General features: G+C 37.5%; 1 protein-coding gene across 2 annotated transcripts in view; it reads right to left on the bottom strand.

The window, feature by feature from the left end:
- Positions 1–18451, bottom strand: part of LOC126740249 (ly6/PLAUR domain-containing protein 6B-like) — a 396612-nt gene that overhangs the window by 292493 nt on the left and 85668 nt on the right. The window lies entirely within an intron of this gene.

The raw sequence follows: 18451 nt of genomic DNA, 5'->3' as shown, positions 1-18451 counted from the left end.
ACACCGGGTTATAATGAGTTTCGAGAAAAACTAAGGGAATTATAGCACTTTGAAAATGCGAAAAATCGATTTTCTTTAAATCCGAAAATAGCGATAGAAACCCCTATCAGCGGCTTATTCCCATCACCTACATTACGAAAACACCGGATTATAACAAAATTTGACCAGAACAAGTGGAATTATAGCACTTTGAAAATTCGTAAAAAAGTCCATTTTCGACCCCGTTTTTGAGCCCAAAAATGGGTCACAAAAATGCGAGATCTCAGCTAATATGGGAGCTACGACCTTGCGGTTGGTCTCGTTGGATTCAGAAGGACGAAACTAAGTCAAAACCGTTGGAATTTTCTCGATAGTGCCCATAGAAGCCGAGATATGGACTTCCAAAGTTTGGGATTTTTCATTTTTAGGGTATACCCCCCCGTATCGAATTTTTCACCAAAAATTGATTTTTTTCGAATTTGAACTAACTATACCAGCGGCTAGTTCCCATCACCTACAACACGAAAACACCGGGTTATAATGAGTTTCGAGAAAAACTAAGGGAATTATAGCACTTTGAAAATGAGAAAAATCGATTTTTTTTAAATCCGAAAATAACGATAGAAACCCCTATCAGCGGCTTATTCCCATCACCTACATTACGAAAACACCGGATTATTACAAAATTTGACCAGAACAAGTGGAATTATAGCACTTTGAAAATTCGTAAAAGAGTCCATTTTCGACCCCGTTTTTGAGTCCAAAAATGGGTCACAAAAATGCGAGATCTCAGCTAATATGGGAGCTACGACCTTGCGGATGGTCTCGTTGGATTCAGAAGGACGAAACTAAGTCAAAACCGTTGGAATTTTCCCGATAGTGCCCATAGAAGCCGAGATATGGACCTCCAAAGTTAGGAATTTTTCATTTTTAGGGTATACCCCCCCGTATCGAATTTTTCACCAAAAATTGATTTTTTTCGAATTTGAACTAACTATACCAGCGGCTAGTTCCCATCACCTACAACACGAAAACACCGGGTTATAATGAGTTTCGAGAAAAACTAAGGGAATTATAGCACTTTGAAAATGCGAAAAATCGATTTTCTTTAAACCCGAAAATAGCGATAGAAACCCTTATCAGCGGCTTATTCCCATCACCTACATTACGAAAACACCGGATTATAACAAAATTTGACCAGAACAAGTGGAATTATAGCACTTTGAAAATTCGTAAAAAAGTCCATTTTCGACCCCGTTTTTGAGCCCAAAAATGGGTCACAAAAATGCGAGATCTCAGCTAATATGGAAGCTACGACCTTGCGGTTGGTCTCGTTGGATTCAGAAGGACGAAACTAAGTCAAAACCGTTGGAATTTTCCCGATAGTGCCCATAGAAGCCGAGATATGGACTTCCAAGGTTTGGGATTTTTCATTTTTAGGGTATACCCCCCGTATCGAATTTTTCACCAAAAATTGATTTTTTTCGAATTTGAACTAACTATACCAGCGGCTAGTTCCCATCACCTACAACACGAAAACACCGGGTTATAATGAGTTTCGAGAAAAACTAAGGGAATTATAGCACTTTGAAAATGAGAAAAATCGATTTTTTTTAAATCCGAAAATAACGATAGAAACCCCTATCAGCGGCTTATTCCCATCACCTACATTACGAAAACACCGGATTATTACAAAATTTGACCAGAACAAGTGGAATTATAGCACTTTGAAAATTCGTAAAAGAGTCCATTTTCGACCCCGTTTTTGAGCCCAAAAATGGGTCACAAAAAAGCGAGATCTCAGCTAATATGGGAGCTACGACCTTGCGGATGGTCTCGTTGGATTCAGAAGGACGAAACTAAATCAAAACCGTTGGAATTTTCCCGATAGTGCCCATAGAAGCCGAGATATGGACCTCCAAAGTTAGGAATTTTTCATTTTTAGGGTATACCCCCCCGTATCGAATTTTTCACCAAAAATTGATTTTTTTCGAATTTGAACTAACTATACCAGCGGCTAGTTCCCATCACCTACAACACGAAAACACCGGGTTATAATGAGTTTCGAGAAAAACTAAGGGAATTATAGCACTTTGAAAATGCGAAAAATCGATTTTCTTTAAATCCGAAAATAGCGATAGAAACCCCTATCAGCGGCTTATTCCCATCACCTACATTACGAAAACACCGGATTATAACAAAATTTGACCAGAACAAGTGGAATTATAGCACTTTGAAAATTCGTAAAAAAGTCCATTTTCGACCCCGTTTTTGAGCCCAAAAATGGGTCACAAAAATGCGAGATCTCAGCTAATATGAGAGCTACGACCTTGCGGATGGTCTCGTTGAATTCAGAAGGACGAAACTAAGTCAAAACCGTTGGAATTTTCCCGATAGTGCCCATAGAAGCCGAGATATGGACCTCCAAAGTTAGGAATTTTTCATTTTTAGGGTATACCCCCCCGTATCGAATTTTTCACCAAAAATTGATTTTTTTCGAATTTGAACTAACTATACCAGCGGCTAGTTCCCATCACCTACAACACGAAAACACCGGGTTATAATGAGTTTTGAGAAAAACTAAGGGAATTATAGCACTTTGAAAATGCGAAAAATCGATTTTCTTTAAACCCGAAAATAGCGATAGAAACCCTTATCAGCGGCTTATTCCCATCACCTACATTACGAAAACACCGGATTATTACAAAATTTGACCAGAACAAGTGGAATTATAGCACTTTGAAAATTCGTAAAAAAGTCCATTTTCGACCCCGTTTTTGAGCCCAAAAATGGGTCACAAAAATGCGAGATCTCAGCTAATATGGGAGCTACGACCTTGCGGTTGGTCTCGTTGGATTCAGAAGGACGAAACTAAGTCAAAACCGTTGGAATTTTCTCGATAGTGCCCATAGAAGCCGAGATATGGACTTCCAAAGTTTGGGATTTTTCATTTTTAGGGTATACCCCCCCGTATCGAATTTTTCACCAAAAATTGATTTTTTTCGAATTTGAACTAACTATACCAGCGGCTAGTTCCCATCACCTACAACACGAAAACACCGGGTTATAATGAGTTTCGAGAAAAACTAAGGGAATTATAGCACTTTGAAAATGAGAAAAATCGATTTTTTTTAAATCCGAAAATAACGATAGAAACCCCTATCAGCGGCTTATTCCCATCACCTACATTACGAAAACACCGGATTATTACAAAATTTGACCAGAACAAGTGGAATTATAGCACTTTGAAAATTCGTAAAAGAGTCCATTTTCGACCCCGTTTTTGAGCCCAAAAATGGGTCACAAAAATGCGAGATCTCAGCTAATATGGGAGCTACGACCTTGCGGATGGTCTCGTTGGATTCAGAAGGACGAAACTAAGTCAAAACCGTTGGAATTTTCCCGATAGTGCCCATAGAAGCCGAGATATGGACCTCCAAAGTTAGGAATTTTTCATTTTTAGGGTATACCCCCCCGTATCGAATTTTTCACCAAAAATTATTTTTTTTCGAATTTGAACTAACTATACCAGCGGCTAGTTCCCATCACCTACAACACGAAAACACCGGGTTATAATGAGTTTCGAGAAAAACTAAGGGAATTATAGCACTTTGAAAATGAGAAAAATCGATTTTTTTTAAATCCGAAAATAACGATAGAAACCCCTATCAGCGGCTTATTCCCATCACCTACATTACGAAAACACCGGATTATTACAAAATTTGACCAGAACAAGTGGAATTATAGCACTTTGAAAATTCGTAAAAGAGTCCATTTTCGACCCCGTTTTTGAGCCCAAAAATGGGTCACAAAAATGCGAGATCTCAGCTAATATGGGAGCTACGACCTTGCGGTTGGTCTCGTTGGATTCAGAAGGACGAAACTAAGTCAAAACCGTTGGAATTTTCCCGATAGTGCCCATAGAAGCCGAGATATGGACCTCCAAAGTTAGGAATTTTTCATTTTTAGGGTATACCCCCCCGTATCGAATTTTTCACCAAAAATTAATTTTTTTCGAATTTGAACTAACTATACCAGCGGCTAGTTCCCATCACCTACAACACGAAAACACCGGGTTATAATGAGTTTCGAGAAAAACTAAGGGAATTATAGTACTTTGAAAATGCGAAAAATCGATTTTCTTTAAACCCGAAAATAGCGATAGAAACCCTTATCAGCGGCTTATTCCCATCACCTACATTACGAAAACACCGGATTATAACAAAATTTGACCAGAACAAGTGGAATTATAGCACTTTGAAAATTCGTAAAAAAGTCCATTTTCGACCCCGTTTTTGAGCCCAAAAATGGGTCACAAAAATGCGAGATCTCAGCTAATATGGGAGCTACGACCTTGCGGTTGGTCTCGTTGGATTCAGAAGGACGAAACTAAGTCAAAACCGTTGGAATTTTCTCGATAGTGCCCATAGAAGCCGAGATATGGACTTCCAAAGTTTGGGATTTTTCATTTTTAGGGTATACCCCCCCGTATCGAATTTTTCACCAAAAATTGATTTTTTTCGAATTTGAACTAACTATACCAGCGGCTAGTTCCCATCACCTACAACACGAAAACACCGGGTTATAATGAGTTTCGAGAAAAACTAAGGGAATTATAGCACTTTGAAAATGAGAAAAATCGATTTTTTTTAAATCCGAAAATAACGATAGAAACCCCTATCAGCGGCTTATTCCCATCACCTACATTACGAAAACACCGGATTATTACAAAATTTGACCAGAACAAGTGGAATTATAGCACTTTGAAAATTCGTAAAAGAGTCCATTTTCGACCCCGTTTTTGAGCCCAAAAATGGGTCACAAAAATGCGAGATCTCAGCTAATATGGGAGCTACGACCTTGCGGATGGTCTCGTTGGATTCAGAAGGACGAAACTAAGTCAAAACCGTTGGAATATTCCCGATAGTGCCCATAGAAGCCGAGATATGGACCTCCAAAGTTAGGAATTTTTCATTTTTAGGGTATACCCCCCCGTATCGAATTTTTCACCAAAAATTGATTTTTTTTCGAATTTGAACTAACTATACCAGCGGCTAGTTCCCATCACCTACAACACGAAAACACCGGGTTATAATGAGTTTTGAGAAAAACTAAGGGAATTATAGCACTTTGAAAATGCGAAAAATCGATTTTCTTTAAACCCGAAAATAGCGATAGAAACCCTTATCAGCGGCTTATTCCCATCACCTACATTACGAAAACACCGGATTATTACAAAATTTGACCAGAACAAGTGGAATTATAGCACTTTGAAAATTCGTAAAAGAGTCCATTTTCGACCCCGTTTTTGAGCCCAAAAATGGGTCACAAAAATGCGAGATCTTAGCTAATATGGGAGCTACGACCTTGCGGATGGTCTCGTTGGATTCAGAAGGACGAAACTAAATCAAAACCGTTGGAATTTTCCCGATAGTGCCCATAGAAGCCGAGATATGGACCTCCAAATTTAGGAATTTTTCATTTTTAGGGTATACCCCCCCGTATCGAATTTTTCACCAAAAATTGATTTTTTTCGAATTTGAACTAACTATACCAGCGGCTAGTTCCCATCACCTACAACACGAAAACACCGGGTTATAATGAGTTTCGAGAAAAACTAAGGGAATTATAGCACTTTGAAAATGCGAAAAATCGATTTTCTTTAAACCCGAAAATAGCGATAGAAACCCTTATCAGCGGCTTATTCCCATCACCTACATTACGAAAACACCGGATTATAACAAAATTTGACCAGAACAAGTGGAATTATAGCACTTTGAAAATTCGTAAAAAAGTCAATTTTCGACCCCGTTTTTGAGCCTAAAAATGGGTCACAAAAATGCGAGATCTCAGCTAATATGGGAGCTACGACCTTGCGGATGGTCTCGTTGGATTCAGAAGGACGAAACTAAATCAAAACCGTTGGAATTTTCCCGATAGTGCCCATAGAAGCCGAGATATGGACCTCCAAAGTTAGGAATTTTTCATTTTTAGGGTATACCCCCCCGTATCGAATTTTTCACCAAAAATTGATTTTTTTCGAATTTGAACTAACTATACCAGCGGCTAGTTCCCATCACCTACAACACGAAAACACCGGGTTATAATGAGTTTCGAGAAAAACTAAGGGAATTATAGCACTTTGAAAATGCGAAAAATCGATTTTCTTTAAATCCGAAAATAGCGATAGAAACCCCTATCAGCGGCTTATTCCCATCACCTACATTACGAAAACACCGGATTATAACAAAATTTGACCAGAACAAGTGGAATTATAGCACTTTGAAAATTCGTAAAAAAGTCCATTTTCGACCCCGTTTTTGAGCCCAAAAATGGGTCACAAAAATGCGAGATCTCAGCTAATATGGGAGCTACGACCTTGCGGTTGGTCTCGTTGGATTCAGAAGGACGAAACTAAGTCAAAACCGTTGGAATTTTCTCGATAGTGCCCATAGAAGCCGAGATATGGACTTCCAAAGTTTGGGATTTTTCATTTTTAGGGTATACCCCCCCGTATCGAATTTTTCACCAAAAATTGATTTTTTTCGAATTTGAACTAACTATACCAGCGGCTAGTTCCCATCACCTACAACACGAAAACACCGGGTTATAATGAGTTTCGAGAAAAACTAAGGGAATTATAGCACTTTGAAAATGAGAAAAATCGATTTTTTTTAAATCCGAAAATAACGATAGAAACCCCTATCAGCGGCTTATTCCCATCACCTACATTACGAAAACACCGGATTATTACAAAATTTGACCAGAACAAGTGGAATTATAGCACTTTGAAAATTCGTAAAAGAGTCCATTTTCGACCCCGTTTTTGAGTCCAAAAATGGGTCACAAAAATGCGAGATCTCAGCTAATATGGGAGCTACGACCTTGCGGATGGTCTCGTTGGATTCAGAAGGACGAAACTAAGTCAAAACCGTTGGAATTTTCCCGATAGTGCCCATAGAAGCCGAGATATGGACCTCCAAAGTTAGGAATTTTTCATTTTTAGGGTATACCCCCCCGTATCGAATTTTTCACCAAAAATTGATTTTTTTCGAATTTGAACTAACTATACCAGCGGCTAGTTCCCATCACCTACAACACGAAAACACCGGGTTATAATGAGTTTCGAGAAAAACTAAGGGAATTATAGCACTTTGAAAATGCGAAAAATCGATTTTCTTTAAACCCGAAAATAGCGATAGAAACCCTTATCAGCGGCTTATTCCCATCACCTACATTACGAAAACACCGGATTATAACAAAATTTGACCAGAACAAGTGGAATTATAGCACTTTGAAAATTCGTAAAAAAGTCCATTTTCGACCCCGTTTTTGAGCCCAAAAATGGGTCACAAAAATGCGAGATCTCAGCTAATATGGAAGCTACGACCTTGCGGTTGGTCTCGTTGGATTCAGAAGGACGAAACTAAGTCAAAACCGTTGGAATTTTCCCGATAGTGCCCATAGAAGCCGAGATATGGACTTCCAAAGTTTGGGATTTTTCATTTTTAGGGTATACCCCCCGTATCGAATTTTTCACCAAAAATTGATTTTTTTCGAATTTGAACTAACTATACCAGCGGCTAGTTCCCATCACCTACAACACGAAAACACCGGGTTATAATGAGTTTCGAGAAAAACTAAGGGAATTATAGCACTTTGAAAATGAGAAAAATCGATTTTTTTTAAATCCGAAAATAACGATAGAAACCCCTATCAGCGGCTTATTCCCATCACCTACATTACGAAAACACCGGATTATTACAAAATTTGACCAGAACAAGTGGAATTATAGCACTTTGAAAATTCGTAAAAGAGTCCATTTTCGACCCCGTTTTTGAGCCCAAAAATGGGTCACAAAAAAGCGAGATCTCAGCTAATATGGGAGCTACGACCTTGCGGATGGTCTCGTTGGATTCAGAAGGACGAAACTAAATCAAAACCGTTGGAATTTTCCCGATAGTGCCCATAGAAGCCGAGATATGGACCTCCAAAGTTAGGAATTTTTCATTTTTAGGGTATACCCCCCCGTATCGAATTTTTCACCAAAAATTGATTTTTTTCGAATTTGAACTAACTATACCAGCGGCTAGTTCCCATCACCTACAACACGAAAACACCGGGTTATAATGAGTTTCGAGAAAAACTAAGGGAATTATAGCACTTTGAAAATGCGAAAAATCGATTTTCTTTAAATCCGAAAATAGCGATAGAAACCCCTATCAGCGGCTTATTCCCATCACCTACATTACGAAAACACCGGATTATAACAAAATTTGACCAGAACAAGTGGAATTATAGCACTTTGAAAATTCGTAAAAAAGTCCATTTTCGACCCCGTTTTTGAGCCCAAAAATGGGTCACAAAAATGCGAGATCTCAGCTAATATGAGAGCTACGACCTTGCGGATGGTCTCGTTGAATTCAGAAGGACGAAACTAAGTCAAAACCGTTGGAATTTTCCCGATAGTGCCCATAGAAGCCGAGATATGGACCTCCAAAGTTAGGAATTTTTCATTTTTAGGGTATACCCCCCCGTATCGAATTTTTCACCAAAAATTGATTTTTTTCGAATTTGAACTAACTATACCAGCGGCTAGTTCCCATCACCTACAACACGAAAACACCGGGTTATAATGAGTTTTGAGAAAAACTAAGGGAATTATAGCACTTTGAAAATGCGAAAAATCGATTTTCTTTAAACCCGAAAATAGCGATAGAAACCCTTATCAGCGGCTTATTCCCATCACCTACATTACGAAAACACCGGATTATTACAAAATTTGACCAGAACAAGTGGAATTATAGCACTTTGAAAATTCGTAAAAAAGTCCATTTTCGACCCCGTTTTTGAGCCCAAAAATGGGTCACAAAAATGCGAGATCTCAGCTAATATGGGAGCTACGACCTTGCGGTTGGTCTCGTTGGATTCAGAGGGACGAAACTAAGTCAAAACCGTTGGAATTTTCTCGATAGTGCCCATAGAAGCCGAGATATGGACTTCCAAAGTTTGGGATTTTTCATTTTTAGGGTATACCCCCCCGTATCGAATTTTTCACCAAAAATTGATTTTTTTCGAATTTGAACTAACTATACCAGCGGCTAGTTCCCATCACCTACAACACGAAAACACCGGGTTATAATGAGTTTCGAGAAAAACTAAGGGAATTATAGCACTTTGAAAATGAGAAAAATCGATTTTTTTTAAATCCGAAAATAACGATAGAAACCCCTATCAGCGGCTTATTCCCATCACCTACATTACGAAAACACCGGATTATTACAAAATTTGACCAGAACAAGTGGAATTATAGCACTTTGAAAATTCGTAAAAGAGTCCATTTTCGACCCCGTTTTTGAGCCCAAAAATGGGTCACAAAAATGCGAGATCTCAGCTAATATGGGAGCTACGACCTTGCGGATGGTCTCGTTGGATTCAGAAGGACGAAACTAAGTCAAAACCGTTGGAATTTTCCCGATAGTGCCCATAGAAGCCGAGATATGGACCTCCAAAGTTAGGAATTTTTCATTTTTAGGGTATACCCCCCCGTATCGAATTTTTCACCAAAAATTATTTTTTTTCGAATTTGAACTAACTATACCAGCGGCTAGTTCCCATCACCTACAACACGAAAACACCGGGTTATAATGAGTTTCGAGAAAAACTAAGGGAATTATAGCACTTTGAAAATGAGAAAAATCGATTTTTTTTAAATCCGAAAATAACGATAGAAACCCCTATCAGCGGCTTATTCCCATCACCTACATTACGAAAACACCGGATTATTACAAAATTTGACCAGAACAAGTGGAATTATAGCACTTTGAAAATTCGTAAAAGAGTCCATTTTCGACCCCGTTTTTGAGCCCAAAAATGGGTCACAAAAATGCGAGATCTCAGCTAATATGGGAGCTACGACCTTGCGGTTGGTCTCGTTGGATTCAGAAGGACGAAACTAAGTCAAAACCGTTGGAATTTTCCCGATAGTGCCCATAGAAGCCGAGATATGGACCTCCAAAGTTAGGAATTTTTCATTTTTAGGGTATACCCCCCCGTATCGAATTTTTCACCAAAAATTAATTTTTTTCGAATTTGAACTAACTATACCAGCGGCTAGTTCCCATCACCTACAACACGAAAACACCGGGTTATAATGAGTTTCGAGAAAAACTAAGGGAATTATAGCACTTTGAAAATGCGAAAAATCGATTTTCTTTAAACCCGAAAATAGCGATAGAAACCCTTATCAGCGGCTTATTCCCATCACCTACATTACGAAAACACCGGATTATAACAAAATTTGACCAGAACAAGTGGAATTATAGCACTTTGAAAATTCGTAAAAAAGTCCATTTTCGACCCCGTTTTTGAGCCCAAAAATGGGTCACAAAAATGCGAGATCTCAGCTAATATGGGAGCTACGACCTTGCGGTTGGTCTCGTTGGATTCAGAAGGACGAAACTAAGTCAAAACCGTTGGAATTTTCTCGATAGTGCCCATAGAAGCCGAGATATGGACTTCCAAAGTTTGGGATTTTTCATTTTTAGGGTATACCCCCCCGTATCGAATTTTTCACCAAAAATTGATTTTTTTCGAATTTGAACTAACTATACCAGCGGCTAGTTCCCATCACCTACAACACGAAAACACCGGGTTATAATGAGTTTCGAGAAAAACTAAGGGAATTATAGCACTTTGAAAATGAGAAAAATCGATTTTTTTTAAATCCGAAAATAACGATAGAAACCCCTATCAGCGGCTTATTCCCATCACCTACATTACGAAAACACCGGATTATTACAAAATTTGACCAGAACAAGTGGAATTATAGCACTTTGAAAATTCGTAAAAGAGTCCATTTTCGACCCCGTTTTTGAGCCCAAAAATGGGTCACAAAAATGCGAGATCTCAGCTAATATGGGAGCTACGACCTTGCGGATGGTCTCGTTGGATTCAGAAGGACGAAACTAAGTCAAAACCGTTGGAATATTCCCGATAGTGCCCATAGAAGCCGAGATATGGACCTCCAAAGTTAGGAATTTTTCATTTTTAGGGTATACCCCCCCGTATCGAATTTTTCACCAAAAATTGATTTTTTTCGAATTTGAACTAACTATACCAGCGGCTAGTTCCCATCACCTACAACACGAAAACACCGGGTTATAATGAGTTTTGAGAAAAACTAAGGGAATTATAGCACTTTGAAAATGCGAAAAATCGATTTTCTTTAAACCCGAAAATAGCGATAGAAACCCTTATCAGCGGCTTATTCCCATCACCTACATTACGAAAACACCGGATTATTACAAAATTTGACCAGAACAAGTGGAATTATAGCACTTTGAAAATTCGTAAAAGAGTCCATTTTCGACCCCGTTTTTGAGCCCAAAAATGGGTCACAAAAATGCGAGATCTTAGCTAATATGGGAGCTACGACCTTGCGGATGGTCTCGTTGGATTCAGAAGGACGAAACTAAATCAAAACCGTTGGAATTTTCCCGATAGTGCCCATAGAAGCCGAGATATGGACCTCCAAATTTAGGAATTTTTCATTTTTAGGGTATACCCCCCCGTATCGAATTTTTCACCAAAAATTGATTTTTTTCGAATTTGAACTAACTATACCAGCGGCTAGTTCCCATCACCTACAACACGAAAACACCGGGTTATAATGAGTTTCGAGAAAAACTAAGGGAATTATAGCACTTTGAAAATGCGAAAAATCGATTTTCTTTAAACCCGAAAATAGCGATAGAAACCCTTATCAGCGGCTTATTCCCATCACCTACATTACGAAAACACCGGATTATAACAAAATTTGACCAGAACAAGTGGAATTATAGCACTTTGAAAATTCGTAAAAAAGTCAATTTTCGACCCCGTTTTTGAGCCTAAAAATGGGTCACAAAAATGCGAGATCTCAGCTAATATGGGAGCTACGACCTTGCGGATGGTCTCGTTGGATTCAGAAGGACGAAACTAAATCAAAACCGTTGGAATTTTCCCGATAGTGCCCTTAGAAGCCGAGATATGGACTTCCAAAGTTTGGGATTTTTCATTTTTAGGGTATACCCCCCCGTATCGAATTTTTCACCAAAAATTGATTTTTTTCGAATTTGAACTAACTATACCAGCGGCTAGTTCCCATCACCTACAACACGAAAACACCGGGTTATAATGAGTTTCGAGAAAAACTAAGGGAATTATAGCACTTTGAAAATGCGAAAAATCGATTTTCTTTAAACCCGAAAATAGCGATAGAAACCCTTATCAGCGGCTTATTCCCATCACCTACATTATGAAAACACCGGATTATAACAAAATTCGACCAGAACAAGTGGAATTATAGCACTTTAAAAATTCGTAAAAAAGTCAATTTTCGACCCCGTTTTTGAGCCCAAAAATGGGTCACAAAATTGCGAGATCTCAGCTAATATGGGAGCTACGACCTTGCGGTCGGTCTTGTTGGATTCAGAAGGACAAAACTAAGTCAAAACCGTTGGAATTTTCCCGATAGTGCCCATAGAAGCCGAGATATGGACTTCCAAAGTTTGGGATTTTTCATTTTTAGGGTATACCCCCCCGTATCAAATTTTTCACCAAAAATTGATTTTTTTCGAATTTGAACTAACTATACCAGCGGCTAGTTCCCATCACCTACAACACGAAAACACCGGGTTATAATGAGTTTCGAGAAAAACTAAGGGAATTATAGCACTTTGAAAATGCGTAAAATCGATTTTCTTTAAACCCGAAAATAACGATAGAAACCCCTATCAGCGGCTTATTCCCATCACCTACATTACGAAAACACCGGATTATTACAAAATTTGACCAGAACAAGTGGAATTATAGCACTTTGAAAATTCGTAAAAAAGTCAATTTTCGACCCCGTTTTTGAGCCTAAAAATGGGTCACAAAAATGCGAGATCTCAGCTAATATGGGAGCTACGACCTTGCGGATGGTCTCGTTGGATTCAGAAGGACGAAACTAAGTCAAAACCGTTGGAATTTTCCCGATAGTGCCCATAGAAGCCGAGATATGGACCTCCAAAGTTAGGAATTTTTCATTTTTAGGGTATACCCCCCCGTATCGAATTTTTCACCAAAAATTGATTTTTTTCGAATTTGAACTAACTATACCAGCGGCTAGTTCCCATCACCTACAACACGAAAACACCGGGTTATAATGAGTTTCGACAAAAACTAAGGGAATTATAGCACTTTGAAAATGCGAAAAATCGATTTTCTTTAAACCCGAAAATAGCGATAGAAACCCCTATCAGCGGCTTATTCCCATCACCTACATTATGAAAACACCGGATTATAACAAAATTCGACCAGAACAAGTGGAATTATAGCACTTTAAAAATTCGTAAAAAAGTCAATTTTCGACCCCGTTTTTGAGCCCAAAAATGGGTCACAAAAATGCGAGATCTCAGCTAATATGGGAGCTACGACCTTGCAGATGGTCTCGTTGGATTCAGAAGGACGAAACTAAGTCAAAACCGTTGGAATTTTCCCGATAGTGCCCATAGAAGCCGAGATATGGACCTCCAAAGTTAGGAATTTTTAATTTTTAGGGTATACCCCCCCGTATCGAATTTTTCACCGAAAATTGATTTTTTTCGAATTTGAACTAACTCTACCAGCGGCTAGTTCCCATCACCTACAACACGAAAACACCGGGTTATAATGAGTTTCGACAAAAACTAAGGGAATTATAGCACTTTGAAAATGCGAAAAATCGATTTTCTTTAAACCCAAAAATAGCGATAGAAACCCCTATCAGCGGCTTATTCCCATCACCTACATTATGAAAACACCGGATTATAACAAAATTCGACCAGAACAAGTGGAATTATAGCACTTTAAAAATTCATAAAAAAGTCAATTTTCGACCCCGTTTTTGAGCCCAAAAATGGGTCACAAAAATGCGAGATCTCAGCTAATAAGGGAGCTACGACCTTGCGGATGGTCTCGTTGGATTCAGAAGGACGAAACTAAGTCAAAACCGTTGGAATTTTCCCGATAGTGCCTATAGAAGCCGAGAAATGGACTTCCAAAGTTTGGGATTTTTCATTTTTAGGGTATACCCCCCCGTATCGAATTTTTCACCAAAAATTGATTTTTTTCGAATTTGAACTAACTATACCAGCGGCTAGTTCCCATCACCTACAACACGAAAACACCGGGTTATAATGAGTTTCGAGAAAAACTAAGGGAATTATAGCACTTTGAAAATGCGAAAAATCGATTTTCTTTAAACCCGAAAATAGCTATAGAAACCTCTATCAGCGGCTTATTCCCATCACCCACATTACAAAAACACCGGATTATAACAGAATTCGACCAGAACAAGTGGAATTATAGCACTTTGAAAATTCGGAAAAAAGTCAATTTTCGACCCCGTTTTTGAGCCCAAAAATGGGTCACAAAAATGCGAGATCTCAGCTAATATGGGAGCTACGACCTTGCGGTTGGTCTTGTTAGATTCAGAAGGACGAAACTAAGTCAAAACCGTTGGAATTTTCCCGATAGGGCCCATAGAAGCCGAGATATGGACCTCCAAAGTTTGAGATTTTTCATTTTTAGGGTATACCCCCGCGTATCGAATTTTTCACCAAAAATTGATTTTTTTAAAATATGAACTAACTATACCAGCGGCTTGTTCCCATCACCTACAATACGAAAACACCGGGTTATAATGGGTTTCGAGAAAAACTAAGGGAATTATAGCACTTTGAAAATGCGAAAAATCGATTTTTTTTAAACCCGAAAATAGCTATAGAAACCTCTATCAGCGGCTTATTCCCATCATCCACATTACGAAAACACCGGAATATAACGGAATTGGATCAGAACAAGTGGAATTATAGCACTTTAAACATTCGGAAAAAGTGAATTTTCGACCCCGTTTTTGAGCCCAAAAATGGGCAACAAAAAAGCGAGATCTCAGCTAATATGGAAGCTATAACCTTGCGGATGGTCTCGTTGGATTCAGGAAGACAAAACTAAGTAAAAACCGTTGGAATTTTCCCGATAGGGCCCATAGAAGCCGAGATATGGACCTCCAAAGTTTGAGATTTTTCATTTTTAGGGTATACCCCTCCGTATCGGAATTTTCACCAAAAATTGATTTTTTTAAAATATGAACTAACTATACCAGCGGCTTGTTCCCATCACCTACAACACGAAAACACCGGGTTATAATGAGTTTCGAGAAAAACTAAGGGAATTATAGCACTTTGAAAATGCGAAAAATCGATTTTCTTTAAACCCGAAAATAGCAATAGAAACCTCTATCAGGGGCTTATTCCCATCACACACATTACGAAAACACCGGATTATAACAGAATTCGACCAGAACAAGTGGAATTATAGCACTTTGAAAATTCGGAAAAAAGTAAACGTAATAGAACCCTAAAGAAACCCTACGAATCTAAAAAAATTGTACAAAAACTGAGAGAATAATTAACGTATTAACATTTTCATAATAGTACCATACCATATAAACCATATACAGAAAAAACATGTATGTTTTTAATTTTCTAATATTAGGTATTGATTTTTATTTTACATTTCATATGTAATTACTATTAGCTCTATGGCTTTTAAAAAAATGTTCTAAATATATATCAATATTAGCAGAAAATGGTAAAGTTTTATAATACTTTAATTTAATTTCTTGTTAATTTATTACAATGTAAATATTTAATATAAATATAATAGCAGAGCCATGCACAATATCTATAATAGACTCAAAAATATCAAGAGACTGTCAGTGCGCTCGACAACACAACAATGAAAATTAAGTGGACTTGGCCCTTTTGTTTTGCATTTCAATAGCCGCTACCATTACTTTCCAAATAAAATGTGTCATTTATTCACAAACATTTATTAAACTTTAAACAGTTACTTTAAAAGATGTATTAAATTATATGTGAAGGAAAATGTATAGTGATTATAAGAATGACTAGTTAGAAAACTAAAAGCATCACACTTTCAACAGTCGAACGATATTTTATCCAGAAAAAGTAATTCGTTCCCATTCTTCGCAAAAGTTGTCCTTAAAAGGGTAATCTCGATTTATGTAGCGTAAACTTGTCCTTAAATTTATAACAGATCTATTGAAGGAACGGGAGGTGTTTGCTTTAAAGTTTTAAAAATAGGGTTAAATCTAGTCTCTATGATTTATCGGTAGCTCATAATATCTATATTTTAGGTTTGTTTGCGTTTTATTCTTAAAGTAAAATATAAAACAAAATAATATATTTAAAAAATGTGTTAATTTATATGCAACTATCCTTAAAAAAATTACGCATAATTTTTTTTTCGGTTCTATATATTTTTTTAATCATAAATGAAATAATAATAAAAAAATATGCCGAAAATAAGCTATTTTCTTTCAAAGAGTTAAAATAGTGTTTTCTTTTATACTGTTTTAATAAAGAAATCCTCTTTTTAAGATGTTTTTAAAAGCATAAAATAGAGTTTTTTACAATAATCAAAAAATAATGTCTTAAAGTATTGTAACGTTACTCAAAAACACATTCTTTTTATTGACAACGTCATATTATAAAACTTCCACCTAACTCGCGTTGACTGTCGTTTATTTGTTTCCTATGTCAACAACAAAACTGATTAAAGTGTCATGAAGACCCGTGGAATAATTTAGAAATGCTTAGAAGTTTGTAAATTGTTTTTGCCATTTACATTTTCATAACAGTATATAATATCTAAGGTCATATTAATGTGAAATTTCATGAAATAGTATACCGTAAACCGGGGTGACTTTTCCACCCCCGTGTAGACTTTGCTCCATTTAAAAAAAAAGTTTATTTTAATTCCCGCTCAAAAACGTGTAAATATAACGCACCCAAACCGCGAGTGTATCCTACATTACCAATTTGGCTATATGGAGCGCGCTGCGCACGTCGATACCTTCAGTACCGTTCAGTCAACTGCAGAGGGAAGATACGCTTAATATTTTGTTATAATTTAACCTTAAAAAATTTTGTGTGTATTTTGCTTGTAACAAGTAAATAGGGCAAAGTTGATATTGAATTACCTTGTGATTATTTTTTACCTAGTAGAACTATTTAATAGTCGTAAATAATTCTTGAAAAACGAATTTCGGTTTTACTGTCAACATGTCGCAGTTTTGGGGGTTTCTTTTCACCGGAGCAAAGCCACCTCAAACTACAAGCCTGGGGTTACTTTGCTCCGGCTAAAGTATTTCAAATAAATAATGAAGAAAGCTTCTGTTTGTTTTTTATCAAAAAAAAATAAAGGTCGGCGTCATGAATTATTTTTTTTGTTTCAGCATGCCTAGGAAATATCAAAGAAAAGCTGGGGCCAGAAGGTATGCAGACTATACCAATGAAACATTGGAAGAATGCTTGGCTGAAGTTAGATCAGGGGCACTATCACACAGAAAAGCAGAACAAAAGTACAAGATACCTAGAAGAACGATTTTAAATAAACTTAAGAAAAAACATAATAGAAAACCAGGTGGTCAACCTGTTTTTTTCTTTACAAGAGGAAGAGGATTTTGTTAAGTGCATTATTGCTTTGGGAGACTTTGGTTTTCCAGTCGATATTCAAAAGCTGCGTCATATTATAAAGGATTATCTAGACAGATGTGGGAGAAATGTGAAGAACTTCCAGAATAATTTACCCGGCATTGAATGGGCAAATTCGTGTATTGCAAGACATGCATCACCATTTGTCTTTACGCTTTGCCGAGAATGTAAAGCGTGCAAGAGCGGCAGTAGATGAAATTGTTCTACGCAACTTTTCCAATAATTTGGCCAGTGAATTACGTGATGTTTCTTCAACCAATATATGGAATTTTGATGAGACAAACCCTACGGACGATCCGGGGAAAAAAGGGTCCTTGTCAAGAAAGGTTCCAAATACCCTGAATATATTCGAAATGCTTCGAAGGCATCAATATCTGTCATGTTGGCAGGAAATGCTGCTGGAGAACTGTTGCCACCATATGTGGTTTATCGAGCTACTAATATGTAGACTACATGGACAGAAAATGGGCCAAAAGGATGTCGCTATAATGCTAGTTCTTCGGGTTGGTTTGATAGCAATATATTTACTGACTGGCTCGAATTTCAAATGATGCCGATATTGAAAAAATTAGAAGGAAAGACAGTGCTAATATCTAAAGCGTCAAAATCAAGTAAGTTTAGTTTGTTTGCCGGCAAATAGTACCCACCTAACACAGCCTTTGGATGTGGTATTTTTTCGTCCAATCAAAATAGCTTGTATTATCAGAATGGAAAGGCACTAAAGATGGTATTAGAAACACAAACATTCAGGAACAAAATTTTCCTCCACTCTTATCAAAAATGATGAATATGATTGAGCCAACCATCAAAGATAACTTGCTTTCCAGCTTTCGCAAATGCGGAATATTTCCTTTAAATATTGAGGAGGTTTTAACTCGCATTCCTTC

This window comes from Anthonomus grandis, chromosome 9, assembly GCF_022605725.1.
Source record: "Anthonomus grandis grandis chromosome 9, icAntGran1.3, whole genome shotgun sequence".
In the NCBI taxonomy this organism is placed as follows: domain Eukaryota; kingdom Metazoa; phylum Arthropoda; class Insecta; order Coleoptera; family Curculionidae; genus Anthonomus; species Anthonomus grandis.
This window is presented reverse-complemented; position numbering and strand designations above follow the sequence as displayed.